At 42.0% G+C, this 14126-nt stretch overlaps 1 protein-coding gene and 1 long non-coding RNA gene across 4 annotated transcripts in view; one reads left to right on the top strand and one right to left on the bottom strand.

Annotated features, from left to right (window-relative positions):
• Positions 1–14126, top strand: part of RBPMS (RNA binding protein, mRNA processing factor) — a 296410-nt gene that overhangs the window by 102145 nt on the left and 180139 nt on the right. The gene's annotated exons all lie outside the window — the stretch shown is intronic.
• The window catches only part of LOC137506477 (uncharacterized), a 41657-nt gene continuing 38681 nt past the window's right edge, over positions 11151–14126 (bottom strand). The window contains exon 4 of the long non-coding RNA XR_011020459.1: positions 11151–11490. This is a non-coding gene — a long non-coding RNA (uncharacterized lncRNA). The remainder of the gene's footprint in view (positions 11491–14126) is intronic.

Genomic DNA, 14126 nt, shown 5'->3' with positions numbered 1-14126 from the left:
TTATGTAACCCATTGACAAGTTAGATTTTGTTGCATTTTACAAAGGAAAGAAATATTATTAAATCTTTATTTTTCAGGTCTACACTTAAAGACTGTAATAAATGCTTACATTTGGGCTACTGATCCAAAACACTGAAAGCACTAAACGCCATGGTCTGAACGGACCAAATCTTTTTTCAATAAAAGAAGCATCTGTTTCAAATTTAAGCAGCAGTCTGAAAGTAAGATCTGTAAGACCAAGTGAAGTTCTGCTTCTTTATAAAGCATTTTAACATCCTATAGCCTGTGTGAGGTAGATAGGACACCTAAAACTAGTAAAACATGTCTTGAAATTAAAGAGTTTTTTTCTCTGCCGTGTTGGGACAGAGAGTAGACCTGTACTTTTACTTCAGAGCATGGTGGCTAAGTGGTTAGCAAGCAGCTCTGAATCTTGCATTCATATCCCTCTAGGGATGCTACCTGCACTGAATATTTGAAGTACTCCTACATGGATTTTCCTTTTACTACCCATTCCATACAGTATTCATCAGCTTAGTCTAAGCCTATACAGAAGCGTCATTCCTTTGTAAGTATCCTCAGCGGCAAGGTCTAGTCTGAATTATTCTACGTATTTTGTAAAGCACTATATGGTATAAACATGGGCATAAAAATGAAACAGTGCTGCTCACATATGTATACATTTTAATGCAGTCTTTATACCTGTTCTGAAAAACTCTAATAAAAATAGCTTTGAGATTTTAATGCATATCCCCACTCCAAATGCAAATGCAATCACACTGAGTGTGGAAGCTATCAAAATCAATAACGTTGAATGAGAAGAGGAAAAGTGCTGCAAAAGCAGCAACTCCCTTGAATAGTATGTTCAAAAGTTTAATTAGTATCATTGTTTTTTTTTTTTCATTGCGTTAAAGAAATAGCATCAGCAAAACCATTGTTTCTGTTGGTTACTGCAGTAGGATATGAAGGTTATTAAAGGGTAGCTGAGCTGACATGTGATGTGACAAGATAAACAAGATACATTTCCTTTATCTGCCTGAGTTAAACATTCAGGTATGCAAGTGGCAGTTTCTTTTTAGTTAGGACTATAGCATAACAGTGACTGATGGCGAATTACAGGCATAAAACTCTTGCCTGGAATAGAACAGCTTCTGAGTGCAGGGGATAGATACAAAGGTTAACCGCTCATAGATTGTGGCTTTAAACTCTTTTAGACTGTGTGAAAGAATGTGTCATTTAGCTGAGACAATAAAACATTAAACCTACTTTTTTGACTTTTAAACAGGAAATAAAACCGGGTAATTCTAAAAACAAACAAACAAAAAAGTCATTTTTAGACGTTGGAAGATAGATACAATTCTTTATCTCATCAGATTACTTTCAGCTCAGGTTTGTTTTAGGGCTCGTTTTCACCACGAGGGATTTAGAGGAATTCCCCACATGGGAATTTGGATGGGGATTCAGAGCCAATTGAAATAAATAGGGTGCTAATGAATTTGTGTGTGTGGAAAAATGTACGGTCAGCATCATTTTTTTCGTGAGACACATATGGATCCCCACAGCCATGTATGGCATGGGGGATTTTGATGCATACTCACATCAGAACAAGCGCCAGCGTGCGTCTTGGAAAAGCGTACCGTCACAAATGGTAACAAGCCCTTATTCTACTAAGGAGCCTTCTGATGCATTATATTTTTGTTCATACTTACTGTATGTACCTGATATTAAATATTAGGAAAAGTAATTTAGTATGGTTTAAAAATAAAATATCACAAAAGCATATTTATTTTAAACTGAGCAAAAATGGCAATAAACAGATGATTTAAGCCAGTCTTTCTATTATGTTACATGGAAACTCCAAGGCTTTACATTTGATGCAATGTACAGGCATAAATTGTAATAATGTAACTTATCCATGTCTGGACTGTTGGAGTAACATAATACCGCTACCAGCTTGTTACAAAAACAAACTGTAATGCTTGCTTATATCAGCAAAGCAATAAAAAATGAGAATTATTTTTAGCCATGCATTATACAGAAAAAAAAAAGATTGTTCTGCTGAAATTTTAGATTACACTCCTGAATTAACTCCTGTTTTGCCTTTAATGAACATGGTGTAATGTCAGATTTCAATGCAGATCTTTTGCATTATCTGTTAATGAACAAGCTAAAAACCAGCTAAATCAGTAAACTACTGTTGACACTTGGGAAACATTAATACTTTGGTTGCTTTTTCTGACAAGACTGCAGTCTCCTGTCCCATGATTCAGTTCTGTTTGAGAATACCATCTGGCAGCAGTAGGCAGAAAGTTTCAGAAAGGCAGTAGGCAGTAGTCTCAGAAAGAGTGTTTCCTGAACCAGGGAACATACTGACCTGCTTTTTCCAGGCCAAGATTCAGGGCAGTAGAGAATATGAACACACTGGGAACTACAGAGATTTTACTAATGGAGTATTTAGATTTTGCTGGTAGGGAAATCTGATGGCAGACATGTGTACTAATGTGCAAATGGCATCCCATTATTAGTTGAGCAACATCCTTTGAGAAGGATTCCAAGCAGATTTTTTGTGTTACTAAATACAAGTAGTAACTGTTTAGATGACTGGTTTACATTTGCAGTAGGTGTTTACTTTAATAAGCACTGCCATATGGAGAAATGAAAAGCAAGCTCACACAACACCAATAACACTTAGCTAACAGGGGACGCTCATGTTTTGCATTTCTCCATGAGTAATATCTGGGATAATTGTAGGAGAGTAGGGTAATGTTTGTGATGTGTAGCATTGTAGATGCACTCTATTCCAGCCAGTGGGATGTTGATTATGTCGGGTAGAGGATTGCAGCATCCCTTTATGATGACTTTACTAAGGAAAAAAAAAAAAGAAACGATGAGCAGGCTTTGAAGTCTGTATGTGCTCCTGAGCTCAGTAGTTCTGTTTATATCTATCCCCATCATAATGCTACAATTTAGACACTTACTGTATGTAAGGATACCAACCCACACAGTGTAAGCACAAAGGGATGTTCCTGCTGGATCTACACCTCTCTCAACTCCCACAGGCTGCTGACAAAGATGTGTGGGCGTGCTTGCTTGGCTGCCTCTCTCTCCATTGGCCAGAGAGAGCTGCCAGCATAAAATAAAGCCTGTTCTTCATTGGAGGGTGGGAGGTAGAGACCGAGCAGAAGTTTCTAGCTGCTAGATGAAGTGTATGGTGCCGCCCCTTACAACCCGCCCAGCCAATCCCTGCTCCACCAGGAAGTGTGAGATGACAGGCAGAGGAGTGCTCCTGCAGTGTACAGCGTTAGCTCTCCCTATTGTGCGAGAGCTGGGCGCTGATTGCTAGCAGGCAATGGAGCACTCCGGCCTGGGTTTTTTTCTAGCTAGGTGGATGAATGACAACAGCTGGGCGGGGTTTGAAAACAGCCGGGCAGCCTGCCCACCTAATTGGCCCTGGGGAAAACACTGATGTGTATGTACAGTGCCTAGCACACAAATAACTATGCTGTGTTCCTTTTTTTCATTCTCTGCCTGAAAGAGTTAAATATCAGGTATGTAAGTGGCTGACTCAGTCCTGAGTGACTACAATGTGACCCTCACTGATAAGAAATTCCAACTATAAAACACTTTCCTAGCAGAAAATGGCTTCTGAGAGCAAGAAAGAGGTAAAAAGGGCAATTTCTTATCAGTGAGGGTCACACTGTAGTCACTTCCTGTCTGAGTCAGGACTGAGTCAGCCACTTACAAACCTGATATTTAAAGGGATAATGTAGGGGGTCGGGGGAAAATGAGTTGAACTTACCTGGGGCTTGTAATGGTCCCCCGCAGACATCCTGTGCCCGAGCAGCCACTCCCCAATGCTCCGGCCCCGCCTCCGGTTCACTTCTGGAATTTCAGACTTTAAAGTCTGAAAACCACTGCGCCTGCGTTGCCGTGTCCTCGCTCCCGCTGAGGTCACCAGGAGTGTACTGCGCAGGCACAGACCATACTGGGCTTCTGCTATACACTCCTGGTGACATCAGCGGGAGCGAGGACGCAGCTGCGCAGACACAGTGGTTTTCAGACTTTAAAGTCTGAAATTCCAGAAGTGAACCGGAGGCGGAGCCGGAGCATTGGGGAGTGGCTGCTCGGGCACAGGATGTCTGCAGGGAACCATTAGAAGCCCCAGGTAAGTTCTACTCATTTTCCCCCGACCCCTATACAGTATCCCTTTAATTATTTCAGGCAGAGAAAGAAAAAAAGGAACAGAGCATAGTTATTTGTTAGCTAGGCACTGTACATACACATGTCTATCTCATCATGTTACATGTCACTTCAAGTATCCTTTAAAGAGGAGCTGTTAGGTATAGGGTCTCAGAGAAAATAAACACATATATCAGTAGCTAAACATTGGCTGTACTTACATTACATATGCATTTCACTGTCCACGTTTGGATTTCACAGAATCTTTATATAGTATTTGCAGAGAATGATGCTCCTGACAGCTCATGGCAGGTTCCATGTTCGTCTGTCTCCTATGAAACCAAATGTGTCGTCATGTCCTGCCTGCTTCCTGATGATTCACTCACACAAAAGATCGGTAATGTAAAACACTACTGAGCAGTGAATATTAATTAGCCATGTGGCTAGGAACAATAGCGGACTCCTGCAGTGTACTCTGCCCGGAGTTTTTTCAGTGCTGTGGGCTGCTGCTTTTGTAACACGAGCCTTGTGACTTATCACTAGCAGCCGAGGGGAGGGCCCCAGAATGCTTTGCTGTATGGTATGCGGCTCTCGGCTTCTTAAGAGCTTGGGTCTAACAGCTTTGCTGATAAGCACACATCAAAACTAAGAGAGATTTTTAACCTCAGTATTGCCTTTTTGGCTTCCTTCTAAACTGTTTAACACAGGAGAATAGAGGTTTAAATTAGCTTTTGCAGCCTGACAGTTACTCTTTTAAAAAAATTATCTTTTGGCTCAAGATACATTTTGAGACAGGAAGAGGCAGGCTTGCTGTAATGTTCCCCCCTATCACCCTCCTATTCCCTCCTCAAGGGGGGGATATGGGAGAGTGATAGGAGGGAACATCGCTGCAAGCCTGCCTCTTCCTGTTTGAAAATTTGATTTTAGCCAAAAGGCTAATTTTTAAAGCAGTGATTTCAGGAACTGGGGGGAGCAAGAAGAGGAACGAACAACGCACAGAGGTATGTGGATCTAGCATGAGCATACCTCTGTGCCTACCTTAGGTAGCCTTGCTCGGGTCAAGTGTCCTTGAGGCTTAGCTAACACCAACAATCACAATCGTTAAGGCTTAGCGATTGAGATTGCGATTTTACAAAGAGATTTTCAAAGTGATTTTTAAAGGAATGTGTATTTTGCAAATTCATTCAAGCTGAATTGCCTCAAAAAATGCTACATGCAGTGCGTTTGTGATTTTAACAAAATCACAATACTGCTGTGGGAAAATGCTCATAGAGTTACATTAGCCAAGCGCTTTTCAAATCATGTGTGCTTTGAAAAGCAATAAAAACGTTAGTGTGAGCCAGCCCTTAAAGAGACACTGAAGCGAAAAAAAATATATGATATAGTGAATTGGTTGTGTACTATGAATAATTACTAGAAGATTAGCAGCAAAGAAAATATTCTCATACTTTTATTTTCAGGTATATAGTGTGTTTTCTAACATTGCATCATTCTATAATATGTGCACAATACACAACACTCAGCATTCAAAATGAGTTTTTCAAAACAGTCTGTGAAGTAATGACCTCTCCTCTAGCAGAGGAAAAGTAAATAGTCCAGGAACAGTTGAGGTAATAAAAGTCAGATAACAGCCCTCTCCATGACTAACTTAGTCGGAGAGTTTAATGGCTTGTTTGCATAGAGATAACAACTGGAGTTTCTCAACTCTTCCTGTACTGGAAACAATTACACTGATGTATCTGATCTTAATGTTTTATTTCTTAGCTGTGCTACACATACAAATCATAATATCATCTTTTTTTTTTTCGCTTCAGTGTCTCTTTAATGTACATGACATAAGCCCTCATAAGAGTTATATGCTATTAACCCTTACAAACACATGTAAGAAAAATTGAACATGGTAAAGTTCCTAGTAGGATTAGAACTACACAATCTCAGCATGCTACATGACATTTCATGTACCTTTTAAGTATGCTTATCTTTTTGATAAATAGGTAAACATGTAATGCTAACCAGGAGGAATCATTTCTACTAGTGTTAAATTGTGTTTGGTTTACACATATCATATATGTTTATATTGATGCTTGCAGTCAAATTCAGGAGACATTATTTCTTAATAGGATTGAAAGCCCTTTGCACAGTTCTTGGTACTGTTTTCTCTCTTAAAATTGTTGCAAGAAAAATATGGAGGAAGGTAGTTTTGCATTCTTTGGAATGACACCTCTATTGCTCCTTATGTAATAGATAAAAGATAGAAATGTTCCATTTGTCTGCTTTCTCTGAGAATCGTCCATAAAGCTGTAAAGCTGCTTTTCTAAGGCCCCTTGCGCACTGGCGTTGTAAACCTGAGTTGTGTTACCCTTTGTTACCGCAAGGTGACGGGAGTACAATGTAAGTCAGTGGAGCCTTGCAGAGTTAATGTTGTGCGATGGAATGCACTGGAAGCATCCAATATGATGCGTAGTTTGCAGCACTTTGCCTCATGAACGGTGCTTAACGCACGAATCCCGCTGTAATGCAAGTTAATGTGCGACGCATGCAGTGTACACAATGGGAGCATGGTTAGGTGTCCCTTCAGTGGGCCAACGAGAATCCCAGTGAGGTACCTCCTGGGGGGGGGGACATGTGCATATGACATGGTTGCCACACCATGGCGCAGTGTCATAAGAAACCTCACACAAAACCAGTGTAAAACCGACCAGAAGGAATTCCCTAAGTAGCCCCTGCTACACTTCCCTAGCTCTCCTTTCCTAACTCTGTACCACAACTCCTCCCCCATACTCACCTACATGTGAGCTGAACTTTGAAGTCACATAACCCCATCATTAAGGTGGACAGCCATACAAGTTTATGCCATCCAAAGCCATCCAGATTTGCAATTCTCTGTTCCACACCCCCAAATCCCCATCATGGGTAACACAGTGCAACACCCCCTATCATCCTTCACCCATACTGCATCATTTACCAAAGCCACAACCTAGGTTGACCAGTGTATTGGGGGAATACACTGTGATGGCCATGCCTCTCACCTACAATAGGCAACAAAGAGAGTGGGTGAGTGTTGTGAATACCACCATTTCCAAAAGTGATAGCAGGAGGCATGGCCACTGCAATGACATGATCTTGGAGAGGATCTTGGAGAATGAATCACTCATTGAACGTAACCAACAGTACTTAATCATGCGTGTTTATCTCAGTTATGACTATTGATATCTTTTTTTTAAGTAGTTGGATGTTTTCATGGCAGTTTATGCATATGCAGATATGACAGTAAAACTACTGTATATTCCTGCGTATAAGACTACTTTTTAACCCTTGAAAATCTTCTGAAAAGTCAGGGGTCGTCTTATACGCCGGGGTGTCATTGATGCCGGGTGATACGCCCTATCCTGTTACCGCCTCTCAGATCTCCCTGCTGAGGGAGTGCAATCTATTCTTCCATACCGCTCTGATAATCCGGTAGACAAGGAGAGCTGACCAGTCTACTTAAGGAGAGTTGACCAATGCAACAAGTCAATTGACTATATACTGTTATATACTGGGTAACACATACAGTACAGCACCAGTATCTGTTCATACACAGCACCAGTACATGATTTCTTTATTTTTATTTTAATTTGGTGTGCAGTAGAAGAGGGGTAGTCTTATACGGCGAGTATATCCCAAACTCTATATTTTAACTGGAAAAGTTGGGGGGGGGGGGTCGTCTTATACGCCCAGTCGTCTTATACGTCGGAATATACGGTAATTGTAGCCATCCTATGCATGTATAACTTGAACTGTTTGGATCCCATGAACAATGCCTTATGTTTTTCTTAGCTAATTATTTACAAACCATATTGTTACTAAGACAACTAATGGGATGATGACAGTGCTGTTTATTGCAAAACGGCCATTGCTTATAGAGGAGTGATTTCATTTAAGTGCTTTTAAATTTTGTTTTAAGGAAACCAGATTCTCTTCACTGTAATTATGAAAAGGAAAATGTGGCATTGTGGTACAAATCAAAGACCAATCTCTCTTGTCCAGATCTCCAGTAGTTAAATTTCCGGTGCTCACACTGCTGCTCAGCTCTTCCTGGAACCATTGCCAGCTTATTGGAATCTGCTGACAGAAGTTAATTGCCGTATAGGGGGCACTACATAATCACCAGCTCAATCAGTTCAATGAACTAGCCCAGCTAAAAACATTATTAAAATATACTTGAAAGCTTTGTTTTCTTACATGATAACCAGGGCAACCAGAGAAAGACAGATTGTTTCCATGTTTTCTTCCTGTAAGGCACCAAAATACTGTTGTGTACTCTAACTGTGGCATGACGGCATGGGCTTGTGATTTTAGATTGTGCTTCTTAATAGAGCTATTACAAATCATGGAATAATTCATTTATGTATGGTGTCTCATAAAACCATGTCAGTCTACAATTGTAATGTTGTAATATTATGTAACTAGGTTTTACAGATTACACAGTATAAGCCTCGTTCAGACTATACGCGCTGCCGTGCGCATTTTGGCAGCGTGTATAGTGTGCGACACGCAAGAACGGTAGAAGGGCATAGACAGCCCTTGTACCGTTCCCATCATATGCGCTGCGTGGCAGCGCGATTGCGCTATCGCGTACAGCACGCATTTTTGGGAATCGCAGCGCAGATCCCATTCATTGTAATGAATGGGATCTGCAGCGCAGCGCATAGGAGCGCAGATGGCGTGCGATTGGACGTGTTGCGTTACGATCGCACAGCCATCTGCGCTAAATGATGTGAACGAGGCCTATTTCATGGTGAAGTAGAATATTTTCTATATATAGAGCCGCTGAGAAATATGGGCACCTGGGAATAGCCAATAGTATTTTACTACTCTGTATTTTACTGATATCCTACTGTGTTGGTGGTATTTTTTGTTAGTAAAATTTAGGTAAAATGTACCTATATTTTACTACAGCAAAGCCTAACCCTAATTTTAAACAGAATCTATGAAACCTAACCTTAAATTCCCCCCTCCCCCCCACGACTTCTAACCTTAACCCCGCCCCCCCACGGCTAACCTTAACCACCCGCTACCCACGCCAAACCTTAACTGCCCCCCGGGTAATCTTAATTGCCCACCCCTTGGCTAACCTTAACCACCACCTCCCACACCTAACCCTGTGCCACTCTGCCAGCGCACCCATACTCGCACATGCGCAATGCTCCCATTTTCTTACATGGACTTGAGAATAGCCCTGAGAACCTATCCGACAAGCTCTTGTTGGATATGTTCGGAGAGTTCCAGCCCTGGATTGGTGGGGTCTTGGAGGACAAGGGAATTCTCTGGACTATCCAGAGGCTTCCCTCTACACAGGTAAGTACTGAATATAATTTATTTGTTTTAATCCTTATAAGTTGACTTTGTTTCCACACTGTTGCTTATACTCACTTGGTACTCACTCTTCCATTCATACTAGTTGCAGTGTGTGTGGAATTGCAGGTAACAATAACACTGTGCTTCTAAAATGTTCTCATGCCTTGTAAAGTCTCCCTACATCTCTCAATTACTTGTAATGCAAATGTTTTTGTGCAGTCTGTTATCCTCCCTGTGCAGATCATTATCAATACCTGCACTTCTTCTGCCTTACAATGACAGACCAGCCAGGAGCTTATTTCTGCTGTAAACTCAAGGTTTCATGCAAAAATCTTAAAATAGACTAATTGAATACTACAGGTATAGTGTATTACTAATCAGAGACTTACCGGCATTAAAAGAAAGTATAAGTCGACTAATTTTAATAGTGCAAGATATAAATTGTAACTCAAAATAACTAATCTCAAAGCAGCTCAAATACACTTTTTTTATAATTTCTCACTATGGATCATGATTCATCACTAAAACGTTAAATACCATTTAATAGTTTTGGAGTCCCCAAATGTTACCTTTTTGTTTCACACAGCTTATACGTCAAATTTTGTCTGTTTACTGAACTAAACAGGTGAAAGAGTTAACAGCAGGATCTGTAGGCAGGGTTGTTGCCTAACTTAGCATGGCCATATAGGGAGTCACCTGTCACTGCGGTGCAGGATTGTGCGGCGTCTGCCATTATGACGATTGTTATACAAGGTCATAAAAGTAAAAGTCCTGCCCCTAACTTAAAGAGGCACCTTAACAATATACAGTAGACAAGACACAGAATATGTACATTGCGCTTTTCTCCTGGCGGACTCAAATCACCAGAGCTGCAGCCACTAGGGGCAGTAGCAGTGTTAGGGAGTCTTGCCCAAAGTATCCTCACTGAATAGGTGCTGGCTTACTGAACATGAAGAGAATCAACCCTGGTCTCCTGTGTCTGAGGCAGAGCCCTTAATCAGTACACTATCCAGCCAGTGCACTGTACCGATAAAATGTAATACATTCAGGATGCCCAATTTTATGTTAATTATCCTAATTTCAGCATCAGAAATACTTCCTATATCTATATATTGATGTATATTGATACGTAACTCCACCTTACCTGTGATGTTAAGCTGAAGCTAGATGTCATGAAGCATTCTCCTCCCAGTGCACTCTGGGAGGCCAGGTGTTGTTTATGTGCCCTTCAGAGCACTCAACAGAACTAGCCTAGTGCTGTACTTTTTCTGTAGGCTCCTATAGCAATCAATCCTGGTTACTGAAGCTGATTTTTAATACTTGGTTGCCCATAACTGGGCTGCAGCTATATACAGTAATTCATGGTAGTCCCCATTGGAAAACCAAAGGAAGGATGAGGTTGGTAGCTGTGTGCAAAGTATACATTTTTCAAACATCGCTTGTAAATAAGAGCCATTTGATAACGTTTGGCACTGAGTATGTTAAAGTAACCTATTTAAAAAGTTTAACCAAGGTTTGATCAGCTTTGTATGTGATCCCAGGCGAGAGATTATGCTTCTCCTACAGTCAGATTTTGCAATTCCTGCGATGGAACATTTGGAGAGGCTAATATTTCCATAAAGCATTTGGCTTTATTAGATTCTGTGAAATAAAACTGTCAAAGGAAGAATTTCTCCTCTGCTGAGGCTCAGAGTGCATTTTCTAGATGGATAATCAGTGTTATCTTTCTGCAGCCCATTTCATCATCCTTGTAGGAGTTTTTTTTTTACTTCTTCATGGAAAATTACATTTAAATGCATACCAGTTACTTACAGTTACAATAAACAAAATGCATGCCATACTGGTTCTAGTATGAAGACACATATAGAAACTTTCGTTAATTCAGTCGTATGCGGTACTCATAATGCTTTCTGTTCTTGCTGAAGTGGGCTTCCCTTATACTGCATCCCGGACAGCTTCTATGCTTCTTCTTGTCTATAAGACAAAGATTTTGCTTGAAGTAAGATATTATACTTGCTCCATAGAATTAACATACATGGTTTTGAAACAATACCAAAGCAGCCCGGGGTGACCCAAACCACTAGGAAAGTATAGGGGAGTAAAAGATCGAAAAGCCCTCCTACTATTTGTTTTGAACTGTGCATAGCCAAAACAAAAATACAGCAAATGTGATGTATACTGTGGTTACAATTTAGACAAATGGGTCCTAAAAATTCCTATCACAGATAATCCTCCACAAGTCTGAGACTTCTCAATATGATCAATGTAAGACTAAGGAAGCAGGAGGAAATAAATTATATATAAAAGTACACATTTTATTAATGACCAAAATACAAACACACATATATGTAAATCTATTTAAAATTGACCAGAACACACAGGTGGGCCACCATGTCTAGGCCAGATGGAAAAATGTAGGGGATCCCCTAAAAAAATATTGATAGTGCGCAATCCATCAAATATCTTAATGCAAAAAAGGGGGAAGCGACTCCTAGCAGGTAACATTGAAACAAAAGACCTTGGAGAGAAATATATCATTGGTTTTAAAGGCCAAGTGTCCAGGACCTAAATGGAAAAAGACATCCTAGTAGAAAAGCACAGGTGTATCAGATACTGGCTGTGTTGCTGCAATGTTTCATTGGTTTTAAGGGCTAAGTGTCCAGGACCTAAATGGAAAAAGACATCCTAGTAGAAAAGCACAGGTGTATCAGATACTGGCTGTGTTGCTGCAATGTTTCATTGGTTTTAAGGGCCAAGTGTCCAGGACCTAAATGGAAAAAGACATCCTAGTAGAAAAAGCACAGGTGTATCAGATTCCGGCTGTGTTGCTATAATATTTCCAGTGATTTGCAGGATCAAAAGGCTGAATAACGGCTGATAGAGAGATTCAATCCATCACAATAGGTAGTCTTACTGCATATGTTATCACAAAATAATTGATGTGCAGGTCCACAGGTCAGGCAAGCTGTCTCATTTATGAGCTATAACAATGGCCAGGTGCACAGAGGTAGATTGATAGGCACACACTGTATGTGGCAAGCACTTCGGGCTAGTAAACAAAACATTTTTTTTATATTCACAGCAAGCCTGACACATCCGCAAGCCCCAGGAGCAACAAGCAATTCACCAGAGTTAGTGCCCCAATCAGAAGCACATTCTGAGACAGATTCACAGGCAAGTGTTTAAACCACAGACATATGCAGGTACAGATGGTGTGATATTAAAGTTGATATAGTTCATTCATGGAACAGTCCGCCAGGGTCATCCCTTCAGCAGCATCAACTTGATATAGACAAACTCAAAGTTCCAGCAAACAACAGCATATAGCAGCATATAGGTGCATCCTAGGAAGCTGTTTCAATGATCATATGGTAAACAGTGGTTACTCCATAGGAGGCAGTTTTCAAGTCACCAGTAGAAATGCATATCATTGAGGTATACTCATCTGAGTAGCTGGTCACTGCAAAGTACATCCACAGGAGCCCATGTGCTGCCACCACAAGTGTGTCTGGTCACAAAGAGAGCCTTAGAGGCCAACCGGTTTCACTGGTGAGATTACCAGCAACATCAGGGCAGGCTCAGAAGTTTTGCTGCCTGTGGGAGAGAGGAGCCGGCCTAAAATGGCACTGGGCGGCCAGAGGATGCTACCACGCCCCCCCATGACCACTCCCACCCCACCATCACAGGATGCAGGTGGTGAGTGAGAGGTGGAGGCAGAGGCGTGATGCATCCAATTCTCCGCATGTACGCACGGCGTTCCCCCCGCGTCCGCATGCGGTGATGCGGATCAAAGGAGGGAACGCATATATGCGTACAAGTGCACGCACAGCGTTTCCTTCGCGTCCGCAACCGCCAAGCGGATCAGGTAGGAGGGAACGCGTATATGCGTACGACTGTACGCGACCCACAGAGACCCCCAACAGGGCCGCTATGGAAATGCGGCCGACGCAAAAGGGCTCCGGGATCGCTGAGGGGCACGGACTATCAAGACCCCACCCCCTGATCGATGGTAAGGAGAAAGGGTGGCCCGGCTGTCCCGCAGGCGGGGCCCCGGATCCCCTGGGCCGCCCAGTCGCCATCACCACCAGAGCGCCACCATAGCCGCGGCCAAGTGTGCCCAGGGGCAACAGGAAACGGGGCAGGGGGGGGAGGGGAGGGCCACGGGGGGAGGAGGACAGGGAAGGCCCACAGGCAGGCCACGGGCCAGCAGGCATTAGCCCAATATATGGTCCATGTCAAGCCAAAGACTGGGCCGACCCCGAGCACCCCCCCAGGGCACATCGATCCCCCACCAACCCCACCCCACATCCAGGACCACCAGCAAGTGCGGCGCGCCGGGGGGGCCATAGCTACCACCTCCCACAGGATCAGCAAAGTCATCGAAAAAAGTTACATATTGAAAAAAACATAATATAATAATGCAAAAATATTTCCATTAATAATAAATCCCTAATAGCTATATATAATTAAGTAATCATAAGCAAAAAAATAGAATACGAAAGTAAATTGAAATAATAATAAATAAACTGTTGTCCTGCCGATAGGGGATCAAACGAGAGGAGACCAAGGACAAAGTGGAGCAACGGGGGGCCACGCCAACCCACCAACCA

The sequence above is a fragment of the Hyperolius riggenbachi genome, chromosome 1 (assembly GCF_040937935.1).
Source record: "Hyperolius riggenbachi isolate aHypRig1 chromosome 1, aHypRig1.pri, whole genome shotgun sequence".
In the NCBI taxonomy this organism is placed as follows: Eukaryota; Metazoa; Chordata; class Amphibia; order Anura; family Hyperoliidae; genus Hyperolius; species Hyperolius riggenbachi.
This window is presented reverse-complemented; position numbering and strand designations above follow the sequence as displayed.